At 37.0% G+C, this 20,597-nt stretch overlaps 1 protein-coding gene across 5 annotated transcripts in view; it reads left to right on the plus strand.

The window, feature by feature from the left end:
- The first annotated feature begins 5,058 nt into the window (after positions 1-5,058).
- The window catches only part of LOC105395686 (potassium voltage-gated channel subfamily H member 8), a 58,127-nt gene continuing 42,588 nt past the window's right edge, over positions 5,059-20,597 (plus strand). For 2 of the 5 annotated variants that reach the window (XM_048623398.1, XM_048623400.1), the window contains exon 1: positions 5,059-5,705. The gene's annotated coding sequence lies outside the window, so the exon portion shown is untranslated. The remainder of the gene's footprint in view (positions 5,706-20,597) is intronic. The other 3 variants (XM_048623399.1, XM_048623402.1, XM_048623401.1) reach the window with 2 other exon arrangements.

Raw genomic sequence — 20,597 nt, forward strand, 5'->3', positions numbered from 1 at the left:
CACTAAAAGCGATTTTTCCAAGACATCCTTTGGGTGGAAGAATATTTATGTTCAAATAGGGTCAAGTGTACTAAAAAATTTACGAATAATATTGTTTAAGAATTATTAATAAATATACCTACAAACTAAATAATATACTATATTCAGTTGTATATCTACGCAACGTAACTTGAAATTATGTATACTTAACAGGTTTTTACTCACAATACTAAATTACTACTGTTCTAGTTTTTTTTTTTTAGAATGTAAGTAGGTATTATCCTAGCACATGTACCAGAGTATCTTACCATATAAACCTAGAACGGTTGAAGGTTTGACTGAGGTGTAAATAATTAAAGCTAAAAGTAGAGGGCTCCTCGTCGACAGAAACGCGCTGATGTTGCAGGTGTCCATTTGCGAAATTAAAATGCGACCTCCGTTTATTTGTCCGCCAGATTCTGCCTCCGAATATTTCAGATATGAGATGTGTCAGCAATATCTAGGGGTCAGTCTTTCTTCATATTTTTAGTTTATCTTCATTTTCCATTGTCCTTCACTTCATTTATAGTTTTTGAGTGCTTATGAAAATGCATGGAAATCACGTTTTACTTGCTTGTTGCTGAATACTATTTAATTTCTAAAGTTATAAAAGTCACCTATAAAAATATAATAAAAAATACTCGTTTCATTTTCCAGCGAGCTGCATACAAAAAAGCGCATCAAGCGAGGCCGCCAGCTAACCTGCTTAGTAGGCTGCAATAAGCGCTAACATTACAGATTAGGGACGTGAAGAAGGAAACGGCTCATACGGCTGTAGCCATTACGTGCCGCGTCGGGAGACCGTAATGAGGATGTAAATTGTGAGGCAGGAGGTCGCGGGGGTGCGGGCGGGGGGGGGCGCGGGGCGCGGGCAGCCCGGGCCGCCCAACCTGTGGCGTATCTGTTGCGCCGCCCGCCGCGCCGCCCGCCGCCGCCGCGCCGCAGTCTCGCTCGCACTCCCGAGGCTCGCGCCGCCCCGCGCCGCTCCGCACAGCGCACTCTCCAGCAAAAGCGCGCCAATTTCAACACGTCTTTTGTGCGCGCACCCGAACGAGGGCACGTGTTTAATTGTGTTAACAGCATCAACCTTTATCTCGTGACGCGAGTGTTCCGCTAAATTTTTCAGTGATTTCCAATTAATCTCCAAACATTTTTGTTTGTAGTGGAACGGCAGAAAAGTGAATTGAGGATTTAACTACGTTTTTTCGGTTTGCTGGTATTTTAAGATAAGATTAAGCGTTAACGAAGCCTAGATTAAGTTTATTTAAATTGTTTTCTTGTACTCACTTAACTAAATTAAGTGGGTACTTAAAACCTGAGTACTTCAATATTTGCTAAGTACAAAGTAAAAACTATAAGTTACGTTACCAAAAAACCGCATCAAATATAACCATCATGAATTTAGGAATTTTAATTGATTAATATTCCAGGATGAGATTCATGAGATAATACTAGTTAACCTCCGGAGGTTAACTGGTAGATACTCGTAACTATCTCTACAACACTGAAAAACGTTAATTGAATAAGTGTTTAATTATTTATAAATAATTATAATAATATATGTATTTTAAGTATAGTATTCTAATAAAATTAGGTAAGTACGTCTAATGGAAAGATGTTCCTAAAACTGAGAATACATTGTACCTAAGTAATACGAATTCGTCCCAAATGCTCTTAATATGGGTCAAGCCTTTGGAGCCGCGGTCATATTTCTTATATCATTTGACGAACAAACCTCTTGGCAACCTCTCTTCACATTTACCTTCACAGTATTACACACTTACCCTTTCTCTTTTACGACTTTAGTTTATATACGACGGAGATTTTCATTGCACTTAGCGTTTTCAGATTTAGTTCGGAAATGGAAATAGTTTAAGTACAATAAGTGTATATTGAAGGATTAATAGACCATTGTGTGCTTTCTGTACACAGTTGTAGGGAGAACTGCTTCTTATACGGCTTATAGGTACCTAACTGCTACTCGAAAAAATATACTGTGTTGTCTCACAAACAAATTAAAATTCTACAAAAGCATGGGGTTTTGCCAAATACAGCGCTATGTATGATTGACTCAGCTATGCAATTCAATTTGAAAAACGGCGTTCGATGAGGACCAAAAGAGAAACATATTTGTATTCAGTAAGTATATGTATTTATCTATAAATCCATATGTCGTAGTGTAGTAGCACTGCTCTTGCAAGAAATCACTCACTTTTGCTTTCGTCTAGCTAGGGAGGAATACTGAATCACCCAGGACTTCAGTTTATGCTTAGGTAGATATACTGAAATGAGAAACAGGTCCAGACTCTAGTCTAGAGATCTATCTCGGACTGGTGCTGCATACCTGCGCGACTCGCTGCAAGTCCGACTGGATTATGTGCCTTAATTAAATACCAACACCAGATTTATACGTGCTACTTGTATTAGCGACACACATATTTATACAGAATACGTGATCGTATGTATGCCATTATTTAAGTATGTATATCTAAATACATAGGTAACTACAATGACCTCATAAAGGACGGGTATAGAACCTTTTATAATAAATATTGTAGAACCTACGATGATTTTCTTACAGAATCATCTTCAATCAGCTGTTCTAGTGAACTCAGCATTTTCATGCGGTACCTACTGGATTACCATTTGAAACTTTAGGCATGAAAGTTGATATAGGCATTACAAATTTACTTTTAATGCTGAGTTATCGTAGATCACCTGATACTTTGAATACTTATCCTTAAAATATAGTCATAACATAACTCCGCAGGTTTCAACATTAACTTGTTGCGGCATCGACAACTCAACAAGAAACTTAATTAATTAAAGTCTGATTGATGAAAACTTTTAACACGGTTACGGCTTGATACACCTTCAGTTAATTGCTTCAAGTTTTGGGATTTTCTATTTAAAGGTATTGCATACTAGCTTTCCGGCCGTGACTTTGTTCGCAGCTTGCGATGTAAGTATATACTCGTATACGCAGATTGTTTTTCCGGGACAAAGTCAAACCCGTGAAGACTTAAGTAGGTACTCACACAATCTTGGGATTACCTCGTGCAACCTCACAAACTTTACGTAAGTCTTTTAAATACATTCATAGTCAAGTTAAATACCTACACTTCTGAAATAAAATGGAAAGTTATTACTTATATATAATTTTAATTAAGTGCCTACGCTATAAAAGCTGCATTATATACTGTATCTGTATACCTAGTCAAATACATACTAAGCCGAAATGTGTTTATCGTGGAATGGTTTGATAACTAGATATATTTTCATTTTTCAATCTTACTGAAAAAAGCTACAGAAAACACAAATCTTTTATGAAATAAGAATACCTAAGTACCGATGAAAGCATAATGGTGTCATTCCTTAGTACATAAGCACTTACTAGTTAATAATTACTATCTGTTTAAATGTGCATTGATAAGTAACGTGCATTACGAATTTAAGCTTAAGATAATGAAATATGACCTACATAATAAAAACTAAAAATACCGATAAGTTAATACCACATTTACCTACATAATAAAGTACATACATACTCTTTCGCGGAATAATCTACTAAAAGAATTTCGTTGAAATTTTACAGTAACGCAAATTATGAAATTTTATAAATATAGCTACTAGTTTACATGAAAATAGATGGTATGTGTATCATAAATATCATTTAGGTGCTGTATTTTATTTTATGAAATATAACATATAGACTACTTTTTCACGGGAAGTTCGTTCAAAGCGAGTAAAGCCGGTCATTGCTTTCTATTAACAATATTTACATACAGGTGCAGTAAAAATATCTACATGATAATATACTTACATAATACTAGAATAGTTACGAGGTAAGAAGGTATTTCATGGTGAAGGGGCGTTAAAAGAAAAACCTCATTAAAACGTCACTCTCGTTTCTTCACAATTAGCACTAATTACCTATTTATAGCTATTATTGGAAACTAGGCTGAATGTGGATCACCTGTGTCAGTAAATGCAAATCCGCATTAGCATAACCGATGCTGATTAAAATTGAAAAGGTATTTCCCGCGTAATGGACTCCGAACTAAACAAACACTCCTTTCCAATTCAAATTTGGCACATTAATTATATATTTACTCATTATCATTCAAATAAAACCTACTAACTATTGCGTAGTCGTAAGATCATAATCGGTAATTAGATAGTATGTAGGTAGTTAGGGTGCTTTTCCACCAGAGATGTGCTATGCAGCTATGCTGCGAAGATGTGATATCTACGCTACGAAAATATGTGACCGTTTCCACCAATACTACGCTAGGTAGCTGTGCGAGGAAGATGCGCTACGAAGATGCGCCGCCGCAAAGTAGCTGTGCGAGAAAGATCTTTCAGTGAAAAACGCGGGCATACTGTAGGTCTGCTCTGCACATACATAGCTACACCACTCGCGATGGTCCATAGCACATATCCATAGCACGCATCCATAGCACACATCCATAGCACGCATCATTCCATACAAAAAACATATCTTAGTTGAATCCGTTTCCACCGGTGCTAAGCTATGTGCACAAATAATATGATTGGTGGATATCAAACGCATCCATAGCATCGTAGCATAGCACATCTCTGGTGGAAAAGCACCCTTAAAGTGCACAAAAGTAGTGAGATTGTATTATTCTTTCTTATTTTTTATTAGAAGAGAAGTAGGCAAGTACTAAAGTATTCGTACATTTATATATTATGAAAAAATATAGTACTTATAGTAATTACCTAAGTAGGTTCTGAAACCCTGTTCCTATCCAAAACTGCAGCGGGGTACATTAAGCTTGATACATACATTGTCCAGATCTCTACATAAAGAAACTCATTTCCGGAAAAGTTATAAATCATCGTAATGCTGATACCTACCTATAACATATCCAGATTTTCTCGTGGGTTGATGTAAAAATCTTAAATATAGCCATACATTTTATAACTTTATTGGAAAATAATTTATCATTATTTTATGCTAAATATACTTTTGATGCCAATCACAATTATAAAAATCTTAATTACGTAATCATTAAAATCCGATAAAAAGCTTCCCAGATTGAGGTTCAATATGAAAGCAATTAATCCTTAGCTGTAATGTAAGTACTCAATAGAAACGAAGAGGACATCAAAGAGGTCCTTAAAATTTAATGATGCAAGAAAAACAATAAAAGTCCGATTGAGGACAGACTCCGAGTGCCTTCATTTATCTACGAACAACAACAAGCATTATCTGATGATGATCTAAAGTTGTGAGTCATTATTCTGGGCATGACCTTGCGCCGCGCGGCCCATTAGGATATCGCCTAAAACTTTACCTCTGCCACTTATCACACACACCTACTCACTATCAGGATTGATATACCAACCTACTCGTGCAAAGATAACGGCATTGCACAGATATATGAAATATTTACTGAATTTAAGCTTAGCGTAGTGAACAGGTACATTTTCTTCTATTGCAGCAAGATTTCAGGATTGAAAATATCTTCATGGGATTTTGTCAATTTAAAAGTGCAAGGTGATAGTGTAACATTAATAAAGTGAACATTGGTCTGTGTGTAAGCTGTTAAAGTGAGGAGCTGCAGTGCTGCTGCAGTCAGCTAGGTCCATGGCCGGCGGCGCTGGCGGCGCGCCCGGGTAGACCGAGCCCTGGGACACCTACTACCAACACCACTATTTCTGTAAGTATTTAAGGCATTATGCTTCTATATTTTCCTACAATAATTTTTTATTAAAATATTTATTTACGACTTCTACTAATGATCGTTTGCCCTACATATTTTACATAAGAACTCATACATTTAGTACTGACAGATGGCAGGCGATATCTGCAACTAGCCCGCCATGGTCATGAAGGAGATATGGGGCATCCTGTACATATGTTCTGTAGTGGACTTAATACGGGTTGTGTGTTAGTATTTGGACTGTCTTTTGTTCAGCGGTAGATAGTACCAGCTATCTACATCATCAAACCACAGACCCCAGTGGCTTGAAATACCTATCCAGATTCCAATTTCGGTTTGTGGAAATGGGACTCGTAAATGTAGCAGGTACTTACTTAATTACAGCGTAAAGTGAAACATTAACAAGATAGACGAATCAACGCGGCACCTCGTTAAACTAAGCGCTGGGCAAATAAAATAAACCATTTAGCTCAACTGTGTGGATTCACTGACGGAAACCTTGTTTATTGAAACTAGCATATTTTTCCTAAATAAAGTGGGATGAGTTTATTGATTGGGCTGACTAGCTCTTGCTCTTCCATTTCGGAATTTAAAGAATGGAGAAGTAACTTGTACCCAACTTGACGAGTCTACACAACAATTTAGAACTTTCTTGTAACTTATATTAATTCGATTTTCACCATGCCAAGAAATATATTATTGACGTTTGAAGTTAAATCATGTTTCTTTTCGAAGCAATCGAAAAATATTTTATAAATAACTTTCTAGAAACTCATTTACGATCAAGCTAGACGACCAATTTCACCGCTTGTGCGATACTCGTAGGTGTATTGAACTTTTGTGTTAGGTACTTCTACTGGTATTGATGTAAAATCTGAAAGAATTTAAGCTAAGAAAGTATTTCTATATTATACAATGCAATAAAAGCAGGTAATTCAGAAGATTGAATAGATTTCATGAAGGTTTAATGGCGTCGATGATGCAAGTATTGCATAATCATTACAATATTTATGTCAGAGAAGTTGATTAACGATAATAGTAAAAAAACAATAAGTAAGTATATAAAGTAAAAGTATAAGTTGAATACCTATGTCAGCAGGACCTGGCTCAAACTGTAGCTTTATGTGCCTGAAGGCGGGCGGATGGATCAATGTCCGGCTCTGAAATTAATTATGATGGAGGAAGGCAATGAAAGGCTTTTTAAAATGTAATGTATCCATCAAATTAAGAAAACATATATCATGCTCACGGCTGTATAATTCCCGAAGATATATTAGGTCAGAGGTGACTCACAATTAAATCGACATTTTATACTCACGTGATAGGTCTAGAGCAGAACTGTATACTAGACTACTGAATTTTGAATTAATACAACACATTCCTTTATTGAAAATAACTCTAAGGGACATGCTGGGATGTGGAATATAGGTAATAATGATACCACGTTTAAAGATCAAAAAATTAGTAGGCACCAACTAAATACGTGCACTCTTATTAAAATAATGGTGTAGCTATACCTGGCCCAGTGGTCGGTAATTGTTGAGTTTACGCTTTCAGCGGCGGCGGTTATCCACCAAAATACACTTTCACCAAAACACTGCAATAATAAAGCAGCGTGGCCTCTATTTATTTACTCTAAAAACTGATGTTCACTACTCGCCGCTGGTGTAGAAACATTTACGCTCGACTGCGCACGATTAATCATATTTTTACACCCTGTCCAGGGTGAAATTTTATCAGTTATGTTCCCGTTGTTAGGTCAATTTACCCGACATACTGATACTGATCAGCTTTAAACAAAATCCCCGGAAAAGCAATAGAAAAAATGTGCTACCACAATGCATTTTGGTTTATTAGATATTTCCTAGCTTGCCCAGTATGACAGGTAAACTCTTCCGGCTATGGGAGCGTCACTGAAAAAAAATCACCCTGTATTCTATACAGTGAGGACAGAAGGTTGATTTAGGGCTCGCGGTTAATAAAACTGTCCTTTAAGGTTACCTACCTACATAGAAGGTTATACCGACCTACATTGTGATTAAGTGTTTATGATTTAAAACGATGGCGTCATTAAGTAGGTAAGCGGAGAATGGCAGATTGGTCAAGTACAGCCAGACTGACCAAAGTTTGGTCAGAGTTATTCTACCTGTACCTGTATAGCAGTCAGATTGGCTCGCCTAGTCAATATTCCTAGCTAATAGTCTCTTGATGAAAATATTTTTCGCGTCGTCATTCATCATCACCTATAAGTAGATACTAAACTAAAACTGTAACTCTACGATCAAAAGCTTATGTTTGTTTTGCTATTGCTAGGTACATCGGGTGCATCCAAGAACCGAACCTTTTTTGTCTCTAATCTGGCACCAAACCTGGGTCTTTCGGTACAACGTACAAGAGTCAGCAGCTATACCTGTCTGTTGTTAAATTGAGTATGTGATTTTTATATCAACTTGACATGAAAAACCTTACTATATTTCGCTATGAAGCTTGAACTACAAAATATGCCTTAATTAAATTCTAAAACTCTCCGGCATCGTAATTCAAAATACTCAGTGCGCCTTTTCTCTCAGCGATGCGATGTCAAATTTAATCCAATATTAAAACAACAATGTATAATGCTCTTTACTAGCGAATTTAGTACAGGATTCCCGTGAAAATTCAGTTTCAAATTTTATTTCCTGAGCATCGCATGTTGTTTATTTATTAAAGGTGAACTTCATCAAACGAGCTAGGATTCCCTGTGTCCGCCGGCTGCAGACTACACAAGTTGAAGCACTTTCGAGCCAGAATTTCTTTCTGCGCGCACATGTTTAATCATTTCGGTACAGACTACGTTTTTTAAGCTCAGCAAAAGCTACATCTGGGTTCTGAAACTTCTTTTTGACTAGATACCTATACGGGAGGACTGAGCTAAAAATTCTGAACTAATTCGTGAAAATAAATCTACTCCCCATCACGTGAAGGACAAAGAATCTCCAAAATGAGACACAGATTTTTAAATGATATTGTTTTGTTCTTTCCTCATGTTTGTAATAAATAAAACCGGCCAAGTGCGAGTCGGGCTCGCGCACAAAGGGTTCCGTAGCAGCAAAATTACAGTTAAATCAACCTATCTCAAAAACTATAAGAGATACTTTGATCAAACCAAAAATCGTTGAAAGAGTTAATTAGCATGCATCACCTCTATTTTTTTTAGAATTTTATACCCCGTAGTTATAAAAATAGAGGGGGGGGGACAATATACTTTTTACGACTTTGAGAGCTGATATCTCAAAAACCGTTCACTTTAAGAAAAATGTTTTTTAGAAAACTTTATATCATTTTAAAAGACCTTTCCATTGATACCCCACACGGGTATGTACATCGAAAAAAAAAATTTCATCCCTCAGTTACATGTATGGGGGGGCCCCACCCCCAATTCTTTTTTTTACTATTTAGTGTCATATTTTTGTAGCGGTTCATACAACACATATTCCCATCAAATTTCATCACTGTAGTACTTATAGTTTCCGAGTAAATCGGCTGTGACAGACGGACAGACGGACAGACGGACATGACGAAACTATAAGGGTTCCGTTTTTGCCATTTTGGCTACGGAACCCTAAAAAGACACTATTTTAAATAAGTATAAAATTCGTGTTACATTGCTGGACGGCTGAAACGGTGGACGCTTGAATACTGCTATTAATATCGTCCAATATAAGTAATATTACAGATACTCATTATAGCATTTTAAATACAATATTCGTGTCAAATTGCAATTGCAGCTGAAATTCAGAAACCCAACCACATTAGCACTAAACTATCTCTGAATATTACAGGCGATCAAGCATATAACTACCATTACAGCATTTGTAACATATTATAATTATGTAAGTACATACCTAAATACTATAACTAATATTAATATTATTAATACGCAGGATATTCTTCACAGTATTGAAGAATATTTTTGTATGATAATACAAACTTCAGAGGTGGTGTCATGTTTCGATTTTGTTTAGAAATGTATGTACTTAGGTACCGAAGTATGAATAGTTGGTATATTGATTTGTGAAGTATTTTAGATACTAAAACGTGTTTCCTCAACGTTTATTAACAGGTTTTAGTTCGTGGCCATTCATTTCAAACTTAAATCTATGTCTATCTCTGTACAATATGAAGAGCGGCTGTAAAATTGGAATACCTAAGTAAGTATGTTCCTTAGTTCCTCATTTTACTGCAGAATCGTTGCAAATCCGCGATGAGAGCGGGCGACAGGCTCCGAGCAATAACTCATTAGCCAGGAACTCGGCAAATGAGTTTCTGTTTAGTAGGTAACCTACATGTTCGTTTACTACCAGTTTTAAACTTGATACAATGTTAACGCTTTGTCAATTTTCTGGACGGGTATTTTCGTTTCAAAAAAGGAAGTACGTACCTATTAGTTTCGTGCCGCAAAAGCGAAGCAATAAAAGAAAAGATTACTGGGAAATACGAGATATTTAAGATCGAGCCCAGGCAAGTGGAAGCATCAGCGACCGACCTTGGTCCGTCACTCTCTGTTCCGCTGTCAAGCCACTGAAGCTTATGAATTTGTTAAATATTTGGTACGCGAACAATTGAACATCTTAGGTTGAGTAGAATGTATCGGTTATCTATGTTTGATTCCTATAAATAGCGGTAGAGTAAAGTGTAACACAACGCCCCCGTAACATAATAACAAGCGTGTATAATTTGTTAACCGCTTCCATAAGTACACATTAATATCAAATTAATTCACAAGCTTCAAAATACATAACGTCCTTTGTTCTTGGGTCTGTTGGTATTTTAATTCATGAAAATATTTATTACATTTCACGAGAGTTTTCCTCTCACCAAGTGTAGGTATTAAACAATAAAACCTTTGATTTTAATTAAATGCGAGAATTTATTAATAAGGCATCTTTGACGCTGAAAATCTCATTTCAGTAGGTTTTATCTTCCTCATAAAATTAAAAGCTCTAAGGACCATGAACGAAGCAAGCCTCAGGGAAAAAGCATTTGTAAGTAAGTAATTTTTTTTATTTATATACATAAAACCGCCTAGAATCATTTAACATTGTAGGTACATCCAAATATGAGTAAGTATTTACAGCATTTAATATTGTATTCGTGGTCGGAACAACCCGGAAAGTTGTGTTTCTCATGATGCAGAGGCACTTTAGAAATGGGCAATGATAAACGGCTGACAAGATTAATAAGGGTTAGGAAGGGATAACTTGTAAATAAGACGCCGTCATAATATTATTGTTTCTATTTGTTTAAATAACATCTTTTACCAGTTTCGCCTTGCCTTAAATTTTTTTTTATTGTATGGTATTCCGGCATAAAAAGCAACGTGACAATAAAATATTATGGTGTTAGTACTTATATTATGTTTATTGGCTGAGGTATACTTCAAGGTCCTGAAAATATAGCTTGATTAGCTGACAAAGCTTTCAATAAACAAAATTTCTGAAGAAAGAGATTCATGAATCAAACATGAAATTTCTATAATCTAAATCTATAATCGGTATTTTACGCTAAGTAACTTTGCTTTCCCCCGAATTCTTGTTTGTCTTGTCGCTCAAACAAAAAGTTTTGTGAAGTTGAATCTTACGAAAAATTCAATTTGGCGTTGAAATGTGTTTCGAAAATAAGTTTTGTAATCTCCTCGAGTTGGTGGTCGCATTTCATTTTGAACTTATATTAAATAGCCAACACGAAAAATGCATTTTTGTTCGTGTTCTTTAAATCCATAAAAAATATAATTAATGTAAGTTTAATGATAAAAAACTCCGTATTTTAAATACGGAGTTTTTTATCATTAAACTTATATTACTTACGTTACGGTACGTTTTTATACAGCAAGACGTCGAAGCATATAGATCGTATTTTACTACAAAAGCATGATTTGCGCACACATACGGTAAACCATGCAAAACCGATATAAATTACAAACATCGTCTATAAACTGCTTTGTTGTCAAAGGAAACTGCACGCATTAGCTAAAATGAACACTCACAGAGAACCCAGTACAGGCGCAGGGAGCCGGTACTAAGCACCTATAATGTGGACGTTTAGCTTTCAGATTTTCAGATAGGCATTGCGTTGTAATTATGGTTCAGTTATTCTGTTATTTGATAAATAATACACCATCCATAAGTCAATGGAATTTTTCATTGCTCGTGATTGTATGCAGTGACCACTCACGTATCTGATGGCAGGTATCTGATCCTGGACTAGATAAACAGAGTGCTTAGCGCAGCGATGGTGGATCATAATTTGCTGTTGATGATGCCATTAAATTGACCAATATAATTTATACTACCGACGCTATTTTTTTCTTAACGTACTGGTGACAAACACTAAAGCTGGGCAAGAGTTTGTAACCAACACAAGTAAGCTTAGCCCAAAAGGTATCAAATACCGCACGACCAACAGGTCACATTAGAATAACAAATGAAATGGGGATTCTGCCACGTATATGCGATAAATCAACGACACTCAGATTGATGTAGAGCTTCTACCTCTAGGTATATAGCAGTCACTTGACACATCAATCATATAACAAGACACGCTGCTATATGTACTCGTAGGAATAGGCAACATAATAATATGTATATTACTCACACACTTGCAATTTAATTTCATTATATTACTTATAATATAATATGATATTCCAGATTTAACTTACCTATGTGTTAAAATGTATCCTATGTCACCTCTTCATAACTTTATACAAGTAGAGGTAGGTTCTTATGATTAACTTTAAGCTGGTGCTACAGGGCCATAACATATTGCTGAAAATGATTCACTTTATTATGGATAATAAATATAATAATATGTACGGTGGCCTGCGCCTAAAAGTATACAGGCGGAGTTTTTAAAATAGCGATCCCTGATGATGAAGGGACCAGCTACATCTGTTATAAATCCGGGGACGTGTTGTGTGTGATGTGTGTAGCAGTGGTGTTTATGTGGATGTGCTTGAGCAGCATGTGAGCTTGAGATTGCTATTTTAAAAACTCCGCCTGTATACTTTTAGGCGCAGGCCACCGTACTTAAGGGGACCCCTATAGGGAATACATACTCTAGCTATCTATGTGTACCATTTGTATACCATAAGTATCAGTAGTTGAGAATTATGGAAGACAGACTGCGTCTGGGTCCGGTCTGTATCCGGATCAGCGATGATATACCTAAATATAGAGTGGAGGTTTTTATTACTTCCACCCTAGTCCCTAGATTAGATAATATTATGAATTGGCTGATTTTCTGTCTGGTAGAGCGCATGATAAGATCTAAGGCGCGGGCGTTATTTCAGTTCGGTTACCTATGTATAGAGCGTTACTTATATTGTCTGACGATAATAATGGGTTCTATTCTGAGGAGTTATTAGCCCATAAACAAGCGAACCGCGGAATGCTGAGGTTTATAAGCTAAGCGCCAATTTTAAAATTTTATTGCCTTTGAAAAAAAGGAAACTAATTATTAGCGAATGAGTCAAGGCAAAAGCCATTGTATTCCAGAAGTTGGCAAGCAGCCGAGCTGCCGGCAGGGCTACCGGCTACCATCGAGATTTTTAATTACGACTTAATTAAACCTAAATGTTTTATTTTGTATTTACAAATAACAACGAATAAACATTGGCGGGCGTGTTTTAATTAAGCTTGCAAAAGATTCCAAAGTTACAGGGATGTCTGTAGCACTGTAGCGCTCTCTGCTAAGCATTTGTGTAATCGATTTGTGAGATTTATGTTGAGACATGAATAAATCACAAGAATTACTTTCATTTTTTCCCAATGGCCAACCCTACCTCATCGCTGTGCAATGATGCCGAGGTACGTGTTTGTGGCTATCACAGACTAAAGTAGTAAGGAGGTCTTGTCGCTGCGGTCCAGTTTACACCACGCACCTACATAGGCACTCGTATGTATTGTGTGCGGGCAGGCATCCAATAAAACCTAATTCATGTTTTACTGCATGTGGCATCGTGTCTGCGTATTGACAACCACTAGGTCGTTGAACTCCCGGGACCATTCAAAATTCATAAGAGTAATAAACATTACAGATAGTTACATCACAAATGTTACTTGACTATACTTAATACTCCACAATCAATTTCGTTGAATCTTGAACAGAGGACAACATGTACTAAATTTATATTTATTTATCATTTATGTTATATGTACAAGAAACAATATTTTTCAGTTCAAAATATCCTGATCCAAATATATTCTGATGACTGAGGAATTCCTACCCTACCTTGCAAGCCCTCAGCGCGGTAAGTCATAATCATAACTTGCCAACGAACTAGCGAGTCGGAATGACCAGCTAAGGGTGCTTTTCCACAGAGAGTGCTATGCTACGTTGCTATGGAGTTTAATATCCACAAATCATAATAATATACTTACATAACATTGGTCCATATAGCATAGCAGTAGTAGCAACGGATTTCTTCCACATAATCGTAGCATATAGCTGCACAGCACATCTCTGGTGGAAAGGCACCCTAACGCGCGGGTCGGGTGGAGTCATCAACTGGCGACCGCCGCGGTAATCACCACGGTCACATTATGTGCAACTCATTTAGTTAAACGCGGCTAGCGTTAAATAGCTTACAGTAATATTAGCAGCTTAAATGAATACCTAGCGTTTATGTACTGACAAATCTAAATGGCTTTCTGCCAACAGTTCCTGCCGGTACTGCGGAGTTAAACCCACTGGAGACTCTATTGTTCCACACTCAGATCTTTACTGTGATGTCAAAAGAAAGGATCATGTCTACCCTTTTACGTACCTTAAGTAACGTGGAATTCCCTAAGCAATACCAATAAACATAAAAGTAAAGAATACCAGAATGATAAGCTGTATCTGAAGCCTTAGAGACACATTTTTAGTCCATGCTGATTAAATAGACGAAGGTTGTACATTACTGGGTATGTTTAATAAAATTTGCATAAATTTTGAAGCCATCTTACATAACCGACTACTTATGTACGTCTAATAATCACTTGCATTGAACAGTGTGTGAATAAACCTTAATACAGCACCTACACAATACAGTGTAAAAACTACTAAAATTATGTAGGTACTTAACTACATTTTAACTACAAATTAATCCTGTTGTAGTTTACGGAAGTCACGGTCCCACTGCTGCTCGTAGTTTTCAACTATTAAGTAACAAGTTTTTACAGCCCTCAGCTCACATAGATACAAAGTATCTTCTTGCCAACATTTAACTCTCAAAGGCGAAAGTTGGTCGTTCGTCTTGTTTCGTCTTACTTCGGATTAATTAACCACTTTGTATCAGAACATTCAGGACCCGGCTATGTTATATAAAGTAAATGGAGACATTTCAGCATAGAATACTTTCAGAAATACAATGGACTTGTTAAATCGTATGCGAGCTGCATGTAAAATTCATAAATTAATAACTTACGGAATTGTGGCCCAAAATTATATAATTATATATATACCCTACTACTTAAACTTACAAACGTCGTAGGCAATACGTAGCGCCCACCTCGATTTTCAACGAGGCGTATCACCATATAAAAACCATAGGCTTTATCTAAGCCCGAAACTGAAATCAGAAATTCAAAATTCGCAAAAGCAAAAATTAATCATTCTCCATAGAATATAATACCATGCTGCACATGTAGGTTTCGGCTTAGTATATCCTTTTTGCAACATCCTGTATAAGAATAGTATCGCTTCTGCTGTAGATCCATATAGCGGGGGCCGAATGAAAATAAACTTAAAACTCCATGTACCTATATGCAAATATTGTAAATAAATGCAACCAAGTTATTATTCTGTAATGCAACGAATAAGTTCGATGTCCACATCGCATCGCAAGTGCTGCACTCGGCCGCTCTGTGACATCACATAGTACACGCGCGGTAGTTTACGAACATTTTGTTTACAAATCAGTCGCAATGATTTCCGATTCTAATAAATTTTTCTTGAAGGTAAACCATTATATTTCTTTTTTCGTACCGTTTGGTCCAAAACAGATGTTCGTCTTGAAATTTGTAAAAATAGATGTGTACATGTTGCGGTATACATGTGTGCGTGCGGTGAACGCTAAACAGTGACAAGAATAGTGTCGTAAAGTACAAAGGAAAGTGTTCATAAATCATGGTTCGCCTGAAATTTAGAAAAACGGACGGCCAGGCTGTCTATCGGTCATGATGCGGACCGGTCATTCAGAGACATCCAAATATGACTTTTCATCATTTTATATTGATTCGATGATGAATAATTGGTAATAATTGATTTTTACATTCATCTTTCCCTCACCAATATCTCTATTTATCTCAATCTCTTGTACAGAATCATATTATGACATACCTACCTACCCAGGTGGATACATATAGGTACCACCGCGCCGCCAGAAAAAATGTGGATTGGCAGCACCTAAAATAAAAAATAAGGTCCGGTACCTTCCTGTCGTGAATAACTGGAATTATTCCATTTATACTTCGGTATTTACAGAGTTTTAGGAATTTCTGTAGATTTTTGTAACTAGGTACTTATTTAATTGCTTGATAATAATACCTCTTATTCTATCAATGAAAATCTAGATTATACAAATTTAATGCATACAAATTTCCCTTAATGTAGGAATTAATTTGTTAATTGCTGATAGATATGGTGGCCATTAAACCTATTCAAAATAAAATAAACTGGAATTCTCTTTGTTTAAAAAATCCTGCCATCATTGTGCAGGGAAAACGTTTTAATTTGCGCTGTGTCGATGGCCCAGTCGGTCGCAGAGAACAATATTTTAGTTAATCGATGTCCGGAAAGCAATTTACCGGAGTGAATGAATGAAGGTTGTGTGCCGTGTAGCGCCGCTACAGCCTAGGTATGGATCTACGTATAACTCTACTTACCAGATTTCAGACAACTCAACACGTTTACCAATACAAATGGTCGTGCTAAATTGGTTATCTCTATCTTTCGATCTGTTTGGACATGTTAAAGGTCCACTTCCGAGCGGAGTGGCTCCGGCGACACTGACGCAGCGACAGTTATATTAATAATGTAGGTAATATCGATATCGGTAATTTTCGTTCAAGTTTCTCCGAGACTCTCTCCTCTGTCTATTTCCAAATCTATGAATACCAGAATATAAAAATCTTCTTCAACTAAATTCTATTATTTAAGTGCGTAAATATTAATTGAAATTTCTAGACAAATCCCATATAAATTGTGTCACCGTGAAGGTATATAGCCGCCTCCGGCTGACGCGGCAGTCGTGATCACGTGGCCACTCGATCGTGAAAGCTTATGATAAACCGTTCGATCGGTTTGGCTTCCATTTCGGGTTTTCGTCTAAAATATGTTTAAAAACGATGTAATATGTGGGGACATCTCAGACACGGCCATCCGACCCTAACCTAGGCAACATATATCTGCCCCAGCCGAGGATCGAACCCGAGACCTACAGCATAGCAGTTAGGGCTGTTAGGGTCACTAACAACTCGGTCGTAATTTTGTTATTGTTTTACCTACTGAGCCGTAGCTCGTGATATTTTATTGCAACAGTTACAATAGCAAGCAATCGCAATCACTTAGCTTTTATAAAAGTATCAACGTTCAATTATCAAAATTAGTATAAGTACATAATCGTCGGATTAATGTCTTTGTGATGTATGTACCTACCTAGCGATTAATTAACCTAGCGTTAAGCTAACAGAAATTAACTTGCTGACAGCTAATTAAGACGCGCCTGCTGAAGATCAATGATCATGAAGCTGAAGGGAAAACAATCATTTCAATGATCCTTCCAAGTGAAATGGAACCCATAATTGTGTTAATTAAAATAATTATTAAATCCTTGGATCTCTGAGAGGTCACGAATCCGGGTTCGTGACAAATCACGCAATCAGTGCTATGATTGGTAACTGGAACATTCTTTGTGGGACTGAGCAAATATTTTTTTGTCCAATCACAGCCATCTATTTAACTAGTACCTGCTTATACTTACCTAATTTATATTTTTGTTTCTAACGTGAAATAGAATATAGCTAGGCGATTCGGTGAGAAACTCATAAAGTAGTTCATGATGCATGATAATCATGATACACATTACAGGAACATTTAATTTTATGTAAACACCTGTACTTACTATAGTTTATTACATCTTACCCATAGGTACTAGACAGCGCTAAAATCTGTTTAACCAGTGTCTACTTTTAGTGGAAACACCGTAAGCAACTGAACATGTTTATCAAGCTGGCAGAAATAGAGAAGCGTGAATGGTAAAGTGGTAGCGGCGCGGGCACCCGAGTAGCCGGTCCAATATAATAATAATGAATCCTATTCGGCTAAGCTCCCTTACTAACTAGATTTACTATGGCGGAACTTTTCTCCGAGAAACCACCAGACATGTAACAGATTTTAGTACCTAAAGAAGTATTGCTATTAGGTAGGTATTATCGGTGTTAATAAAAATAAATAATATGGAAATGTAACGTGTAATGTAACGTTTATGCCTATTACAAATGTCCACATAATCATGATAACTAGCCCGATTCAAGTTAAGTTTGGACATCCATCATTGGCTTCTCTTTTTTTACAATACGTCAAAATTCAAACTCGGCGAAGTTATGGAGCCTTAGTTTGGACAAATTCTCGTAATGTGGACGAGTTACAATAGCAGTGTGTGCTTTATAATCCGCCGCGGACCGATGATCCGATCCGGCGTGACGTCATCACCGTCTTGCTTTGTAGATCTGCCAATGTTCGTGCGGATTACAATGAATTCGGCGCCAAAACAGCGATAACCCTCCCACCACACGAGCAAACGCCATCACTGTCGTAGACTCGAGCCGGAGCGCCGGTGAGTTATCGCGACAGCCTGCCCAAACAATAAACAAACTGAACACCGGACTCCAAAATAAACAGGTTTACGGGTATAAAATTATTGTATGTGGTAAAGCATAGACTTAATCATTTGAAGATTGGTAAATAGTTTTATTAATTGTATGTTTTTAGTCTTTCCTTGTACCTAAGTCGTAATATTAGAGGCAAACATAATTTATGTTAGGAGATTTACAAACTCGAAAAAGAGAAATTAAAATCTTATATTACCCACGTTCCTACATTTGAAGAGGTGCTTAGAGAAGTAAAGAAACCTCGTTGGGCGCCAAGAGAAGGCCGCTTCTAAATGTAAAGACGAAGTTTGAAAAATAATGAGTTAAAAAATACTTGCCGACTTCTCACTGAATGGTCTAAGCGTGAGGTTTGAAAAGAATTTAAATATTTCGCTCCCTTCAGGCACATTTCAGTTAGAAAATAATGACGGTAGATACTTGTGTAAATGTTTTTTCCTCGTTGGCTAATTCCTATTAGAAAAGCGAGCCAGTGCTCGGTTTGTTCATTTATTTTCGGTCTCAGAGAAATAAGGTACCCAACCGTAGCTCTGAAAATTTGCAAAGTGAAGTGAGCGATACGAGTGGAGATCATAAACAGGCCAAATGCCTGCGTCTCGCTGGACCGACGACCTAGTACGATTATTCCTGCTCCACTACTACTAGACGGTCGGGTTTGCATGAGGAGAATCAACAACCGATAGACAATGGGATGGTGTGTTTACATTAAAAAATACTGAATATTTTACTAAAAGTTTATTATCAGAAAAACATCAGTCGTTCTAGTGATGTGCTGCTACAGCAGTTGAGCTTCTAGCAACTTATCAACGTCTGTAGAACGTTTCACAAAACCTAACTAGAACTTCCAGCGAAGGTATATAATTAGAGCATCCTAAATAAATAAGAGCTATGTAGTTGTGAAGTTAGATATCAGTATATGTATAATAGTTCTAGTTACATCATGTTAAACAGTGTGAGTTTAATCTCTGTTTTCAATACCACAGTCAATATGTTTTCAATACAAACTTACTATCTTAGGTACATTTATACATATATATCGACATTTAGCTACACTAACCGTTGTTCACGCTTAGCCATTGTGCCGGGGTCACCGGCCATGCATCATACGGAATGTATAGCGAAATGTAAATCCGGCTCAACACCAGATTTACCTGTAATACGTGTATTGATTGCAGTCAGTTGGTGCGCGATTTTGTCAAAATGTAGGTTAAAGTTTTGTAGGAAGCTCCTTTCATGCACCCTGTAGGTAACCTTCATGAAAACTTACCCCCTTATTCATAGAGAAGTTACAAAACGTTTTAACTGATAAACTGTTTTGTCCCTCTCTGTCAAAGAACAAATTGTTCTTTGTTGGAGAGGGACAAAACAGTTTATTAGTTAAAACGTTTTGTAACTTCTCTATGAATAAGGGGGTTAGCTTATAGCAATCAATCTTAGATGAATATTACTTAGTAGTTTTTTGTAAACTCTAAGGGTCAATTTATACTGGGGCAGAGTCGAAGCGCAGCGAAGCGTCAAATTCTTCACAACTAAAGCAAAACCGCACGAATGGTTGGTTGCGTTGGTCACGCGTAGACGCGCGAATCGCGAAGAATGCGCGCGACTTTTTAAAATCTCAGTAGCAATGTGTGCGTTATGCTGTGGAGTTAATGTTGTATTTGTAATGTTCAGTATTGAATAGACGCTTCGATGCGCTTTGACTCTGTACTAGTATAAATTGACCCTAACTGTCACTCTAACCACCAACCACCAGAACGGGGACACATTTAAAGTCGCTCAGCGTGCTACAAAAAAAGGAAACTAAGGCATAGTTCTTAAAACCTGTAAGCTGAAGTGGCAGTGGGCGGGACACATCTACCGAAGAATCGATGAAAGTTGGTGTGTGGTGGTGGTGACGAGTTGACTGACAGTCCAACGTGGCTGGACCATCGGTCCATCGACCTTAGACGGAAGTGGTTGGCTGGTTGTGGTGCTTCTTGGC

Source organism: Plutella xylostella, chromosome 10 (assembly GCF_932276165.1).
Source record: "Plutella xylostella chromosome 10, ilPluXylo3.1, whole genome shotgun sequence".
Classification (NCBI taxonomy): domain Eukaryota; kingdom Metazoa; phylum Arthropoda; class Insecta; order Lepidoptera; family Plutellidae; genus Plutella; species Plutella xylostella.